Source organism: Haliotis cracherodii, unplaced genomic scaffold (genome assembly GCF_022045235.1).
Source record: "Haliotis cracherodii isolate W230 unplaced genomic scaffold, xgHalCrac1.p SCAF_8, whole genome shotgun sequence".
NCBI classification, from domain to species: domain Eukaryota; kingdom Metazoa; phylum Mollusca; class Gastropoda; order Lepetellida; family Haliotidae; genus Haliotis; species Haliotis cracherodii.
In genome coordinates this window covers 43,289,996-43,307,649 of record NW_027266341.1, presented here as the reverse complement: position 1 = coordinate 43,307,649, position 17,654 = coordinate 43,289,996, and positions in this window count along the sequence as shown.

Here is a 17,654-nt window from a genome sequence, read left to right as displayed (position 1 = left end):
AGGAGCGACGACCATGTAAGAATGCATCCACACACCAAATATTTTTGTTCTGAAACTTATACTTTTGAGAATAGGTCTCATGGTGTGAAAGTCGTGCATGTGAAAAAGTTCGAATCGCTGATGTATTTATAGTTCTGCCTCAAGTCATGAATTTTTATGCAATTGCGCCAATTTTCTTTATGATTGTTGACCATGTAAGAATGCATACACACACCGAATATTTTTGTTCTGAAACTTATACTTTTGAGAATAGGTCTCAGGGTGTAAAAGTCGTGCATGTGAAAAAGTTCGAATCGCTGATGTATTTATAGTTCGGCCTCAAATCATGAATTTTTATGCAATTGCGCCAATTTTCTTTATGATTGTTGACCATGTAAGAATGCATCCACACACCAAATATTTCTGTTCTGAAACTTATACTTTTGAGAATAGGTCTCATGGTGTAAAAGTCGTGCATGTGAAAAAGTTCGAATCGCTGATGTATTTATAGTTCGGCCTCAAGTCATGAATTTTTATGGAATTGCGCCATTTTTTTTTCATGAGTGTCGACCATGTAAGAATGCATCCACACACCAAATATTTTTGTTCTGAAACTTATACTTTTGAGAATAGGTCTCATTGTGTGAAAGTCGTGCATGTGAAAAAGTTCGAATCGCTGATGTATTTATAGTTCTGCCTCAAGTCATGAATTTTTATGCAATTGCGCCAATTTTCTTTATTATTGTTGACCATGTAAGAATGCATCCACACACCAAATATTTTTGTTCTGAAACTTATACTTTTGAGAATAGGTCTCATGGTGTAAAAGTCGTTCATGTGAAAAAGTTCGAATCGCTGATGTATTTATAGTTCGGCCTCAAATCATGAATTTTTATGCAATTGCGCCAATTCTTTTAAGGAGCTTCGACCATGTAAGAATGCATCCACACACCAAATTTTTGTTCTGAAACTTATACTTTTGAGAATAGGTCTCATGGTGTAAAAGTCGTGCATGTGAAAAAGTTCGAATCGCTGATATATTTATAGTTCGGCCTCAAGACATGAATTTTTATGCAATTGAGCCATTTTTTTTCATTTTTCATGAGTGTCGACCATGTAAGAATGCATCCACACACCAAATATGTTTGTTCTGAAACTTATACTTTTGAGAATAGGTCTCATGGTGTAAAAGTCGTGCATGTGAAAAAGTTCGAATCGCTGATGTATTTATAGTTCGGCCTGAAGTCATGAATTTTTATGGAATTGCGCCATTTTTTTTTCATGAGTGTCGACCATGTAAGAATGCATCCACACACCAAATATTTTTGTTCTGAAACTTATACTTTTGAGAATAGGTCTCATGGTGTGAAAGTCGTGCATGTGAAAAAGTTCGAATCGCTGATGTATTTATAGTTCGGCCTGAAGTCATGAATTTTTATGCAATTGCGCCAATTTTCTTTATGATTGTTGATCATGTAAGAATGCATCCACACACCAAATATTTTTTGTTCTGAAGCTTATATTTGTGAGAATAGGTCTCATGGTGTAAAAGTCGTGCATGTGAAAAAGTTCGAATCGCTGATGTATTTATAGTTCGGCCTCAAGTCATGATTTTTTATGCAATTGCGCCAATTTCTTTTCATGAGGGTTGACCATGTAAGAATGCATAAACACACACCAAATATTTTTGTTCTGAAACTTATACTTTTGAGAATAGGTCTCATGGTGTAAAAGTCGTGCATGTGAAAAAGTTCGAATCGCTGATGTATTTATAGTTCGGCCTGAAGTCATGAATTTTTATGGAATTGCGCCATTTTTTTTTCATGAGTGTCGACCATGTAAGAATGCATCCACACACCAAATATTTTTGTTCTGAAACTTATACTTTTGACAATAGGTCTCATTGTGTGAAAGTCGTGCATGTGAAAAAGTTCGAATCGCTGATGTATTTATAGTTCTGCCTCAAGTCATGAATTTTTATGCAATTGCGCCAATTTTCTTTATGATTGTTGACCATGTAAGAATGCATCCACACACAAAAATAATTTTGTTCTGAAACTTATACTTTTGAGAATAGGTCTCATGGTGTAAAAGTCGTGCATGTGAAAAAGTTCGAATCGCTGATGTATTTATAGTTCGGCCTCAAATCATGAATTTTTATGCAATTGCGCCAATTCTTTTAAGGAGCGTCGACCATGTAAGAATGCATCCACACACCAAATTTTTGTTCTGAAACTTATACTTTTGAGAATAGGTCTCAGGGTGTAAAAGTCGTGCATGTGAAAAAGTTCGAATCGCTGATGTATTTATAGTTCGGCCTCAAGACATGAATTTTTATGCAATTGCGCCATTTTTTTTCATTTTTCATGAGTGTCGACCATGTAAGAATGCATCCACACACCAAATATGTTTGTTCTGAAACTTATACTTTTGAGAATACGTTTCATGGTGTAAAAGTCGTGCATGTGAAAAAGTTCGAATCGGTGATGGATTTATAGTTCGGCCTCAAATCATGAATTTTTATGCAATTGCGCCAATTCTTTTAAGGAGCTTCGACCATGTAAGAATGCATCCACACACCAAATATTTTTGTTCTGAAACTTATACTTTTGAGAATAGGTCTCATGGTGTAAAAGTCGTGCATGCGAAAAAGTTCGAATCGCTGATGTATTTATAGTTCGGCCTCAAGTCATGAATTTTTATGGAATTGCGCCATTTTTTTTTCATTTTTCATGAGTGTCGACCATGTAAGAATGCATCCACACACCAAATATTTTGGTTCTGAAACTTATATTTTTGAGAATAGGTCTCATGGTGTAAAAGTCGTGCACGTGAAAAAGTTCGAATCGCTGATGTATTTATAGTTCGGCCTCAAATCATGAATTTTTATGCAATTGCGCCAATTCTTTTAAGGAGCGACGACCATGTAAGAATGCATCCACACACCAAATATGTTTGTTCTGAAACTTTTACTTTTGTGAATAGGTCTCATGGTGTAAAAGTCGTGCATGTGAAAAAGTTCGAATCGCTGATGTATTTATAGTTCTGCCTCAAATCATGAATTTTTATGGAATTGCTCCATTTTTTTTTCATGAGTGTCGACCATGTAAGAATGCATCCACACACCAAATATTTATGTTCTGAAACTTATACTTTTGAGAATAGGTCTCATGGTGTGAAAGTCGTGCATGTGAAAAAGTTCGAATCGCTGATGTATTTATAGTTCTGCCTGAAGTCATGAATTTTTATGCAATTGCGCCAATTTTCTTTATGATTGTTGACCATATAAAAATGCATCCACACACCGAATATTTTTGTTCTGAAACTTATACTTTTGAGAATAGGTCTCATGGTGTAAAAGTCGTGCATGTGAAAAAGTTCGAATCGCTGATGTATTTATAGTTCGGCCTGAAGTGATGAATTTTTATGCAATTGCGCCAATTTTCTTTATGATTGTTGACCATGTAAGAATGCATCCACACACCAAATATTTCTGTTCTGAAACTTATACTTTTGAGAATAGGTCTCATGGTGTAAAAGTCGTGCATGTGAAAAAGTTCGAATCGCTGATGTATTTATAGTTCGGCCTCAAGTCATGAATTTTTATGGAATTGCGCCATTTTTTTTTCATGAGTGTCGACCATGTAAGAATGCATCCACACACCAAATATTTTTGTTCTGAAACTTATACTTTTGACAATAGGTCTCATTGTGTGAAAGTCGTGCATGTGAAAAAGTTCGAATCGCTGATGTATTTATAGTTCTGCCTCAAGTCATGAATTTTTATGCAATTGCGCCAATTTTCTTTATGATTGTTGACCATGTAAGAATGCATCCACACACAAAAATATTTTTGTTCTGAAACTTATACTTTTGAGAATAGGTCTCATGGTGTAAAAGTCGTGCATGTGAAAAAGTTCGAATCGCTGATGTATTTATAGTTCGGCCTCAAATCATGAATTTTTATGCAATTGCGCCAATTCTTTTAAGGAGCGTCGACCATGTAAGAATGCATCCACACACCAAATTTTTGTTCTGAAACTTATACTTTTGAGAATAGGTCTCAGGGTGTAAAAGTCGTGCATGTGAAAAAGTTCGAATCGCTGATGTATTTATAGTTCGGCCTCAAGACATGAATTTTTATGCAATTGCGCCATTTTTTTTCATTTTTCATGAGTGTCGACCATGTAAGAATGCATCCACACACCAAATATGTTTGTTCTGAAACTTATACTTTTGAGAATACGTTTCATGGTGTAAAAGTCGTGCATGTGAAAAAGTTCGAATCGGTGATGGATTTATAGTTCGGCCTCAAATCATGAATTTTTATGCAATTGCGCCAATTCTTTTAAGGAGCTTCGACCATGTAAGAATGCATCCACACACCAAATATTTTTGTTCTGAAACTTATACTTTTGAGAATAGGTCTCATGGTGTAAAAGTCGTGCATGCGAAAAAGTTCGAATCGCTGATGTATTTATAGTTCGGCCTCAAATCATGAATTTTTATGCAATTGCGCCAATTCTTTTAAGGAGTGACGACCATGTAAGAATGCATCCACACACCAAATATGTTTGTTCTGAAACTTTTACTTTTGTGAATAGGTCTCATGGTGTAAAAGTCGTGCATGTGAAAAAGTTCGAATCGCTGATGTATTTATAGTTCTGCCTCAAATCATGAATTTTTATGGAATTGCTCCATTTTTTTTTCATGAGTGTCGACCATGTAAGAATGCATCCACACACCAAATATTTATGTTCTGAAACTTATACTTTTGAGAATAGGTCTCAGGGTGTAAAAGTCGTGCATGTGAAAAAGTTCGAATCGCTGATGTATTTATAGTTCGGCCTCAAGACATGATTTTTTATGCAATTGCGCCATTCTTTTTTCATTTTTCATGAGTGTCGACCATGTAAGAATGCATCCACACACCAAATATTTTTGTTCTGAAACTTATATTTTTTGAGAATAGGTCTCATGGTGTAAAAGTCGTGCATGTGAAAAAGTTCGAATCGCTGATGTATTTATAGTTCTGCCTCAAATCATGAATTTTTATGGAATTGCTCCATTTTTTTTTCATGAGTGTCGACCATGTAAGAATGCATCCACACACCAAATATTTATGTTCTGAAACTTATACTTTTGAGAATAGGTCTCATGGTGTGAAAGTCGTGCATGTGAAAAAGTTCGAATCGCTGATGTATTTATAGTTCTGCCTGAAGTCATGAATTTTTATGCAATTGCGCCAATTTTCTTTATGATTGTTGACCATATAAAAATGCATCCACACACCGAATATTTTTGTTCTGAAACTTATACTTTTGAGAATAGGTCTCATGGTGTAAAAGTCGTGCATGTGAAAAAGTTCGAATCGCTGATGTATTTATAGTTCGGCCTGAAGTGATGAATTTTTATGCAATTGCGCCAATTTTCTTTATGATTGTTGACCATGTAAGAATGCATCCACACACCAAATATTTCTGTTCTGAAACTTATACTTTTGAGAATAGGTCTCATGGTGTAAAAGTCGTGCATGTGAAAAAGTTCGAATCGCTGATGTATTTATAGTTCGGCCTCAAGTCATGAATTTTTATGGAATTGCGCCATTTTTTTTTCATGAGTGTCGACCATGTAAGAATGCATCCACACACCAAATATTTTTGTTCTGAAACTTATACTTTTGAGAATAGGTCTCATTGTGTGAAAGTCGTGCATGTGAAAAAGTTCGAATCGCTGATGTATTTATAGTTCTGCCTCAAGTCATGAATTTTTATGCAATTGCGCCAATTTTCTTTATTATTGTTGACCATGTAAGAATGCATCCACACACCAAATATTTTTGTTCTGAAACTTATACTTTTGAGAATAGGTCTCATGGTGTAAAAGTCGTTCATGTGAAAAAGTTCGAATCGCTGATATATTTATAGTTCGGCCTCAAATCATGAATTTTTATGCAATTGCGCCAATTCTTTTAAGGAGCTTCGACCATGTAAGAATGCATCCACACACCAAATTTTTGTTCTGAAACTTATACTTTTGAGAATAGGTCTCAGGGTGTAAAAGTCGTGCATGTGAAAAAGTTCGAATCGCTGATGTATTTATAGTTCGGCCTCAAGACATGATTTTTTATGCAATTGCGCCATTCTTTTTTCATTTTTCATGAGTGTCGACCATGTAAGAATGCATCCACACACCAAATATTTTTGTTCTGAAACTTATATTTTTTGAGAATAGGTCTCATGGTGTAAAAGTCGTGCATGTGAAAAAGTTCGAATCGCTGATGTATTTATAGTTCTGCCTCAAATCATGAATTTTTATGGAATTGCTCCATTTTTTTTTCATGAGTGTCGACCATGTAAGAATGCATCCACACATCAAATATTTATGTTCTGAAACTTATACTTTTGAGAATAGGTCTCATGGTGTGAAAGTCGTGCATGTGAAAAAGTTCGAATCGCTGATGTATTTATAGTTCTGCCTGAAGTCATGAATTTTTATGCAATTGCGCCAATTTTCTTTATGATTGTTGACCATATAAAAATGCATCCACACACCAAATATTTTTGTTCTGAAACTTATACTTTTGAGAATAGGTCTCATGGTGTAAAAGTCGTGCATGTGAAAAAGTTCGAATCGCTGATGTATTTATAGTTCGGCCTGAAGTGATGAATTTTTATGCAATTGCGCCAATTTTCTTTATGATTGTTGACCATGTAAGAATGCATCCACACACCAAATATTTCTGTTCTGAAACTTATACTTTTGAGAATAGGTCTCATGGTGTAAAAGTCGTGCATGTGAAAAAGTTCGAATCGCTGATGTATTTATAGTTCGGCCTCAAGTCATGAATTTTTATGGAATTGCGCCATTTTTTTTTCATGAGTGTCGACCATGTAAGAATGCATCCACACACCAAATATTTTTGTTCTGAAACTTATACTTTTGAGAATAGGTCTCATTGTGTGAAAGTCGTGCATGTGAAAAAGTTCGAATCGCTGATGTATTTATAGTTCTGCCTCAAGTCATGAATTTTTATGCAATTGCGCCAATTTTCTTTATTATTGTTGACCATGTAAGAATGCATCCACACACCAAATATTTTTGTTCTGAAACTTATACTTTTGAGAATAGGTCTCATGGTGTAAAAGTCGTTCATGTGAAAAAGTTCGAATCGCTGATGTATTTATAGTTCGGCCTCAAATCATGAATTTTTATGCAATTGCGCCAATTCTTTTAAGGAGCTTCGACCATGTAAGAATGCATCCACACACCAAATTTTTGTTCTGAAACTTATACTTTTGAGAATAGGTCTCAGGGTGTAAAAGTCGTGCATGTGAAAAAGTTCGAATCGCTGATGTATTTATAGTTCGGCCTCAAGACATGATTTTTTATGCAATTGCGCCATTCTTTTTTCATTTTTCATGAGTGTCGACCATGTAAGAATGCATCCACACACCAAATATTTTTGTTCTGAAACTTATATTTTTTGAGAATAGGTCTCATGGTGTAAAAGTCGTGCATGTGAAAAAGTTCGAATCGCTGATGTATTTATAGTTCGGCCTCAAATCATGAATTTTTATGCAATTGAGCCAATTCTTTTAAGGAGCGACGACCATGTAAGAATGCATCCACACACCAAATATGTTTGTTCTGAAACTTATACTTTTGTGAATAGGTCTCATGGTGTAAAAGTCGTGCATGTGAAAAAGTTCGAATCGCTGATGTATTTATAGTTCGGCCTCAAATCATGAATTTTTATTCAATTGCGCCATTTTTTCTTCATGAGTGTCGACCATGTAAGAATGCATCCACACACCAAATATTTTTGTTCTGAAACTTATACTTTTGAGAATAGGTCTCATGGTGTGAAAGTCGTGCATGTGAAAAAGTTCGAATCGCTGATGTATTTATAGTTCTGCCTCAAGTCATGAATTTTTATGCAATTGCGCCAATTTTCTTTATGATTGTTGACCATGTAAGAATGCATCCACACACCAAATATTTTTGTTCTGAAACTTATACTTTTGAGAATAGGTCTCATGGTGTAAAAGTCGTGCATGTGAAAAAGTTCGAATCGCTGATGTATTTATAGTTCGGCCTGAAGTCATGAATTTTTATGCAATTGCGCCAATTTTCTTTATTATTGTTGACCATGTAAGAATGCATCCACACACCAAATATTTTTGTTCTGAAACTTATACTTTTGAGAATAGGTCTCATGGTGTAAAAGTCGTGCATGTGAAAAAGTTCGAATCGCTGATGTATTTATAGTTCGGCCTCAAATCATGAATTTTTATGCAATTGCGCCAATTCTGTTAAGGAGCTTCGACCATGTAAGAATGCATCCACACACCAAATTTTTGTTCTGAAACTTATACTTTTGAGAATAGGTCTCATGGTGTAAAAGTCGTGCATGTGAAAAAGTTCGAATCGCTGATGTATTTATAGTTCGGCCTCAAATCATGAATTTTTATGCAATTGAGCCAATTCTTTTAAGGAGCGACGACCATGTAAGAATGCATCCACACACCAAATATGTTTGTTCTGAAACTTATACTTTTGTGAATAGGTCTCATGGTGTAAAAGTCGTGCATGTGAAAAAGTTCGAATCGCTGATGTATTTATAGTTCGGCCTCAAATCATGAATTTTTATTCAATTGCGCCATTTTTTCTTCATGAGTGTCGACCATGTAAGAATGCATCCACACACCAAATATTTTTGTTCTGAAACTTATACTTTTGAGAATAGGTCTCATGGTGTGAAAGTCGTGCATGTGAAAAAGTTCGAATCGCTGATGTATTTATAGTTCTGCCTCAAGTCATGAATTTTTATGCAATTGCGCCAATTTTCTTTATGATTGTTGACCATGTAAGAATGCATCCACACACCAAATATTTTTGTTCTGAAACTTATACTTTTGAGAATAGGTCTCATGGTGTAAAAGTCGTGCATGTGAAAAAGTTCGAATCGCTGATGTATTTATAGTTCGGCCTGAAGTCATGAATTTTTATGCAATTGCGCCAATTTTCTTTATTATTGTTGACCATGTAAGAATGCATCCACACACCAAATATTTTTGTTCTGAAACTTATACTTTTGAGAATAGGTCTCATGGTGTAAAAGTCGTGCATGTGAAAAAGTTCGAATCGCTGATGTATTTATAGTTCGGCCTCAAATCATGAATTTTTATGCAATTGCGCCAATTCTGTTAAGGAGCTTCGACCATGTAAGAATGCATCCACACACCAAATTTTTGTTCTGAAACTTATACTTTTGAGAATAGGTCTCATGGTGTAAAAGTCGTGCATGTGAAAAAGTTCGAATCGCTGATGTATTTATAGTTCGGCCTCAAGTCATGAATTTTTATGGATTTGCGACATTTTCTTTTCATTTTTCATGAGTGTCGACCATGTAAGAATGCATCCACACACCAAATATTTTGGTTCTGAAACTTATATTTTTGAGAATAGGTCTCATGGTGTAAAAGTCGTGCATGTGAAAAAGTTCGAATCGCTGATGTATTTATAGTTCGGCCTCAAATCATGAATTTTTATTCAATTGCGCCAATTCTTTTAAGGAGCGTCGACCATGTAAGAATGCATCCACACACCAAATATGTTTGTTCTGAAACTTATACTTTTGAGAATAGGTCTCATGGTGTAAAAGTCGTGCATGTGAAAAAGTTCGAATCGCTGATGTATTTATAGTTCGGCCTGAAGTCATGAATTTTTATGCAATTGCGCCATTTTTTTTTCATGAGTGTCGACCATGTAAGAATGCATCCACACACAAATATTTTTGTTCTGAAGCTTATATTTGTGCGAATAGGTCTCATGGTGTAAAAGTCGTGCATGTGAAAAAGTTCGAATCGCTGATGTATTTATAGTTCGGCCTCAAGTCTTGATTTTTTATGCAATTGCGCCAATTTCTTTTCATGAGGGTCGACCATGTAAGAATGCATAAACAGACAAAAATATTTTTGTTCTGAAACTTATACTTTTGAGAATAGGTCTCAGGGTGTAAAAGTCGTGCATGCGAAAAAGTTCGAATCGCTGATGTATTTATATAGTTCAACCTCAAGTCATGAATCTTTATGCAATTGCGCCAATTTTTTTTATGCTCATCCACCATGTAAGAATGCATTCACACACCAAATATTTTGGTTCTGAAACTTATACTTTTGACAATAGGTCTCAGGGTGTAAAAGTCGTGCATGCGAAAAAGTTCGAATCGCTGATGTATTTATAGTTCGGCCTCAAGTCATGAATTTTTATGCAATTACGCCAATTTGTTTTATGCTCATCCACCATGTAAGAATGCATCAACACACCAAATATTTTGGTTCTGAAACTTATACTTTTGACAATAGGTCTCATGGTGTAAAAGTCGTTCATGTGAAAAAGTTCGAATCGCTGATGTATTTATAGTTCGGCCTCAAATCATGAATTTTTATGCAATTGCGCCAATTCTTTTAAGTAGCTTCGACCATGTAAGAATGCATCCACACACCAAATTTTTGTTCTGAAACTTATACTTTTGAGAATAGGTCTCAGGGTGTAAAAGTCGTGCATGTGAAAAAGTTCGAATCGCTGATGTATTTATAGTTCGGCCTCAAATCATGATTTTTTATGCAATTGCGCCATTCTTTTTTCATTTTTCATGAGTGTCGACCATGTAAGAATGCATCCACACACCAAATATTTTTGTTCTAAAACTTATATTTTTTGAGAATAGGTCTCATGGTGTAAAAGTCGTGCATGTGAAAAAGTTCGAATCGCTGATGTATTTATAGTTCTGCCTCAAATCATGAATTTTTATGGAATTGCTCCATTTTTTTTTCATGAGTGTCGACCATGTAAGAATGCATCCACACACCAAATATTTATGTTCTGAAACTTATACTTTTGAGAATAGGTCTCATGGTGTGAAAGTCGTGCATGTGAAAAAGTTCGAATCGCTGATGTATTTATAGTTCTGCCTGAAGTCATGAATTTTTATGCAATTGCGCCAATTTTCTTTATGATTGTTGACCATATAAAAATGCATCCACACACCGAATATTTTTGTTCTGAAACTTATACTTTTGAGAATAGGTCTCATGGTGTAAAAGTCGTGCATGTGAAAAAGTTCGAATCGCTGATGTATTTATAGTTCGGCCTGAAGTGATGAATTTTTATGCAATTGCGCCAATTTTCTTTATGATTGTTGACCATGTAAGAATGCATCCACACACCAAATATTTCTGTTCTGAAACTTATACTTTTGAGAATAGGTCTCATGGTGTAAAAGTCGTGCATGTGAAAAAGTTCGAATCGCTGATGTATTTATAGTTCGGCCTCAAGTCATGAATTTTTATGGAATTGCGCCATTTTTTTTTCATGAGTGTCGACCATGTAAGAATGCATCCACACACCAAATATTTTTGTTCTGAAACTTATACTTTTGAGAATAGGTCTCATTGTGTGAAAGTCGTGCATGTGAAAAAGTTCGAATCGCTGATGTATTTATAGTTCTGCCTCAAGTCATGAATTTTTATGCAATTGCGCCAATTTTCTTTATTATTGTTGACCATGTAAGAATGCATCCACACACCAAATATTTTTGTTCTGAAACTTATACTTTTGAGAATAGGTCTCATGGTGTAAAAGTCGTTCATGTGAAAAAGTTCGAATCGCTGATGTATTTATAGTTCGGCCTCAAATCATGAATTTTTATGCAATTGCGCCAATTCTTTTAAGGAGCTTCGACCATGTAAGAATGCATCCACACACCAAATTTTTGTTCTGAAACTTATACTTTTGAGAATAGGTCTCAGGGTGTAAAAGTCGTGCATGTGAAAAAGTTCGAATCGCTGATGTATTTATAGTTCGGCCTCAAGACATGATTTTTTATGCAATTGCGCCATTCTTTTTTCATTTTTCATGAGTGTCGACCATGTAAGAATGCATCCACACACCAAATATTTTTGTTCTGAAACTTATATTTTTTGAGAATAGGTCTCATGGTGTAAAAGTCGTGCATTTGAAAAAGTTCGAATCGCTGATGTATTTATAGTTCGGCCTCAAATCATGAATTTTTATGCAATTGAGCCAATTCTTTTAAGGAGCGACGACCATGTAAGAATGCATCCACACACCAAATATGTTTGTTCTGAAACTTATACTTTTGTGAATAGGTCTCATGGTGTAAAAGTCGTGCATGTGAAAAAGTTCGAATCGCTGATGTATTTATAGTTCGGCCTCAAATCATGAATTTTTATTCAATTGCGCCATTTTTTCTTCATGAGTGTCGACCATGTAAGAATGCATCCACACACCAAATATTTTTGTTCTGAAACTTATACTTTTGAGAATAGGTCTCATGGTGTGAAAGTCGTGCATGTGAAAAAGTTCGAATCGCTGATGTATTTATAGTTCTGCCTCAAGTCATGAATCTTTATGCAATTGCGCCAATTTTCTTTATGATTGTTGACCATGTAAGAATGCATCCACACACCAAATATTTTGGTTCTGAAACTTATACTTTTGAGAATAGGTCTCATGGTGTAAAAGTCGTGCATGTGAAAAAGTTCGAATCGCTGATGTATTTATAGTTCGGCCTGAAGTCATGAATTTTTATGCAATTGCGCCAATTTTCTTTATTATTGTTGACCATGTAAGAATGCATCCACACACCAAATATTTTTGTTCTGAAACTTATACTTTTGAGAATAGGTCTCATGGTGTAAAAGTCGTGCATGTGAAAAAGTTCGAATCGCTGATGTATTTATAGTTCGGCCTCAAATCATGAATTTTTATGCAATTGCGCCACTTCTGTTAAGGAGCTTCGACCATGTAAGAATGCATCCACACACCAAATTTTTGTTCTGAAACTTATACTTTTGAGAATAGGTCTCATGGTGTAAAAGTCGTGCATGTGAAAAAGTTCGAATCGCTGATGTATTTATAGTTCGGCCTCAAGTCATGAATTTTTATGGATTTGCGACATTTTCTTTTCATTTTTCATGAGTGTCGACCATGTAAGAATGCATCCACACACCAAATATTTTGGTTCTGAAACTTATATTTTTGAGAATAGGTCTCATGGTGTAAAAGTCGTGCATGTGAAAAAGTTCGAATCGCTGATGTATTTATAGTTCGGCCTCAAATCATGAATTTTTATTCAATTGCGCCAATTCTTTTAAGGAGCGTCGACCATGTAAGAATGCATCCACACACCAAATATGTTTGTTCTGAAACTTATACTTTTGAGAATAGGTCTCATGGTGTAAAAGTCGTGCATGTGAAAAAGTTCGAATCGCTGATGTATTTATAGTTCGGCCTCAAGTCATGAATTTTTATGCAATTGCGCCATTTTTTTTTCATGAGTGTCGACCATGTAAGAATGCATCCACACACAAATATTTTTGTTCTGAAGCTTATATTTGTGCGAATAGGTCTCATGGTGTAAAAGTCGTGCATGTGAAAAAGTTCGAATCGCTGATGTATCTATAGTTCGGCCTCAAGTCTTGATTTTTTATGCAATTGCGCCAATTTCTTTTCATGAGGGTCGACCATGTAAGAATGCATAAACAGACAAAAATATTTTTGTTCTGAAACTTATACTTTTGAGAATAGGTCTCAGGGTGTAAAAGTCGTGCATGCGAAAAAGTTCGAATCGCTGATGTATTTATATAGTTCAACCTCAAGTCATGAATTTTTATGCAATTGCGCCAATTTTTTTTATGCTCATCCACCATGTAAGAATGCATTCACACACCAAATATTTTGGTTCTGAAACTTATACTTTTGACAATAGGTCTCAGGGTGTAAAAGTCGTGCATGCGAAAAAGTTCGAATCGCTGATGTATTTATAGTTCGGCCTCAAGTCATGAATTTTTATGCAATTACGCCAATTTGTTTTATGCTCATCCACCATGTAAGAATGCATCAACACACCAAATATTTTTGTTCTGAAACTTATACTTTTGAGAATAGGTCTCAGGGTGTAAAAGTCGTGCATGCGAAAAAGTTCGAATCGCTGATGTATTTATAGTTCGGCCTCAAGTCATGAATTTTTATGCAATTGCGCCAATTTTTTTTATGCTCATCCACCATGTAAGAATGCATCCACACACCAAATATTTTGGTTCTGAAACTTATACTTTTGACAATAGGTCTCAGGGTGTAAAAGTCGTGCATGCGAAAAAGTTCGAATCGCTGATGTATTTATAGTTCGGCCTCAAGTCATGAATTTTTATGCAATTGCGCCAATTTGTTTTATGCTGATCCACCATGTAAGAATGCATCCACACACCAAATATTTTGGTTCTGAAACTTATACTTTTGAGAATAGGTCTCAGGGTGTAAAAGTCGTGCATGCGAAAAAGTTCGAATCGCTGATGTATTTATAGTTCGGCCTCAAGTCATGAATTTTTATGCAATTGCGCCAAATTTTTTTATGCTCATCCACCATGTAAGAATGCATCCACACACCAAATATTTTGGTTCTGAGACTTATACTTTTGAGAATAGGTCTCAGGGTGTAAAAGTCCTGCATGCGAAAAAGTTCGAATCGCTGATGTATTTATAGTTCGGCCTGAAGTCATGAATTTTTATGCAATTGCGCCAATTTTTTTTATGCTCATCCACCATGTAAGAATGCATCCACACACCAAATATTTTGGTTCTGAAACTTATACTTTTGACAATAGGTCTCAGGGTGTAAAAGTCGTGCATGCGAAAAAGTTCGAATCGCTGATGTATTTATAGTTCGGCCTCAAGTCATGAATTTTTATACAATTGCGCCAACTTTTTTTATGCTCATCCACCATGTAAGAATGCATCCACACACCAAATATTTTGGTTTTGAAACTTATACTTTTGACAATAGGTCTCAGGGTGTAAAAGTCGTGCATGCGAAAAAGTTCGAATCGCTGATGTATTTATAGTTCGGCCTCAAGTCATGAATTTTTATGCAATTGCGCCAATTTTTTTTATGCTCATCCACCATGTAAGAATGCATCCACACACCAAATATTTTGGTTCTGAAACTGATACTTTTGAGAATAGGTCTCAGGGTGTAAAAGTCCTGCATGCGAAAAAGTTCGAATCGCTGATGTATTTATAGTTCGGCCTGAAGTCATGAATTTTTATGCAATTGCGCCAATTTTTTTTATGCTCATCCACCATGTAAGAATGCATCCACACACCAAATATTTTTGTTCTGAAACTTATACTTTTGACAATAGGTCTCAGGGTGTAAAAGTCGTGCATGCGAAAAAGTTCGAATCGCTGATGTATTTATAGTTCGGCCTCAAGTCATGAATTTTTATGGATTTGCGACATTTTCTTTTCATTTTTCATGAGTGTCGACCATGTAAGAATGCATCCACACACCAAATATTTTGGTTCTGAAACTTATATTTTTGAGAATAGGTCTCATGGTGTAAAAGTCGTGCATGTGAAAAAGTTCGAATCGCTGATGTATTTATAGTTCGGCCTCAAATCATGAATTTTTATTCAATTGCGCCAATTCTTTTAAGGAGCGTCGACCATGTAAGAATGCATCCACACACCAAATATGTTTGTTCTGAAACTTATACTTTTGAGAATAGGTCTCATGGTGTAAAAGTCGTGCATGTGAAAAAGTTCGAATCGCTGATGTATTTATAGTTCGGCCTGAAGTCATGAATTTTTATGCAATTGCGCCATTTTTTTTTCATGAGTGTCGACCATGTAAGAATGCATCCACACACAAATATTTTTGTTCTGAAGCTTATATTTGTGCGAATAGGTCTCATGGTGTAAAAGTCGTGCATGTGAAAAAGTTCGAATCGCTGATGTATTTATAGTTCGGCCTCAAGTCTTGATTTTTTATGCAATTGCGCCAATTTCTTTTCATGAGGGTCGACCATGTAAGAATGCATAAACAGACAAAAATATTTTTGTTCTGAAACTTATACTTTTGAGAATAGGTCTCAGGGTGTAAAAGTCGTGCATGCGAAAAAGTTCGAATCGCTGATGTATTTATATAGTTCAACCTCAAGTCATGAATCTTTATGCAATTGCGCCAATTTTTTTTATGCTCATCCACCATGTAAGAATGCATTCACACACCAAATATTTTGGTTCTGAAACTTATACTTTTGACAATAGGTCTCAGGGTGTAAAAGTCGTGCATGCGAAAAAGTTCGAATCGCTGATGTATTTATAGTTCGGCCTCAAGTCATGAATTTTTATGCAATTACGCCAATTTGTTTTATGCTCATCCACCATGTAAGAATGCATCAACACACCAAATATTTTGGTTCTGAAACTTATACTTTTGACAATAGGTCTCATGGTGTAAAAGTCGTTCATGTGAAAAAGTTCGAATCGCTGATGTATTTATAGTTCGGCCTCAAATCATGAATTTTTATGCAATTGCGCCAATTCTTTTAAGTAGCTTCGACCATGTAAGAATGCATCCACACACCAAATTTTTGTTCTGAAACTTATACTTTTGAGAATAGGTCTCAGGGTGTAAAAGTCGTGCATGTGAAAAAGTTCGAATCGCTGATGTATTTATAGTTCGGCCTCAAATCATGATTTTTTATGCAATTGCGCCATTCTTTTTTCATTTTTCATGAGTGTCGACCATGTAAGAATGCATCCACACACCAAATATTTTTGTTCTAAAACTTATATTTTTTGAGAATAGGTCTCATGGTGTAAAAGTCGTGCATGTGAAAAAGTTCGAATCGCTGATGTATTTATAGTTCTGCCTCAAATCATGAATTTTTATGGAATTGCTCCATTTTTTTTTCATGAGTGTCGACCATGTAAGAATGCATCCACACACCAAATATTTATGTTCTGAAACTTATACTTTTGAGAATAGGTCTCATGGTGTGAAAGTCGTGCATGTGAAAAAGTTCGAATCGCTGATGTATTTATAGTTCTGCCTGAAGTCATGAATTTTTATGCAATTGCGCCAATTTTCTTTATGATTGTTGACCATATAAAAATGCATCCACACACCGAATATTTTTGTTCTGAAACTTATACTTTTGAGAATAGGTCTCATGGTGTAAAAGTCGTGCATGTGAAAAAGTTCGAATCGCTGATGTATTTATAGTTCGGCCTGAAGTGATGAATTTTTATGCAATTGCGCCAATTTTCTTTATGATTGTTGACCATGTAAGAATGCATCCACACACCAAATATTTCTGTTCTGAAACTTATACTTTTGAGAATAGGTCTCATGGTGTAAAAGTCGTGCATGTGAAAAAGTTCGAATCGCTGATGTATTTATAGTTCGGCCTCAAGTCATGAATTTTTATGGAATTGCGCCATTTTTTTTTCATGAGTGTCGACCATGTAAGAATGCATCCACACACCAAATATTTTTGTTCTGAAACTTATACTTTTGAGAATAGGTCTCATTGTGTGAAAGTCGTGCATGTGAAAAAGTTCGAATCGCTGATGTATTTATAGTTCTGCCTCAAGTCATGAATTTTTATGCAATTGCGCCAATTTTCTTTATTATTGTTGACCATGTAAGAATGCATCCACACACCAAATATTTTTGTTCTGAAACTTATACTTTTGAGAATAGGTCTCATGGTGTAAAAGTCGTTCATGTGAAAAAGTTCGAATCGCTGATGTATTTATAGTTCGGCCTCAAATCATGAATTTTTATGCAATTGCGCCAA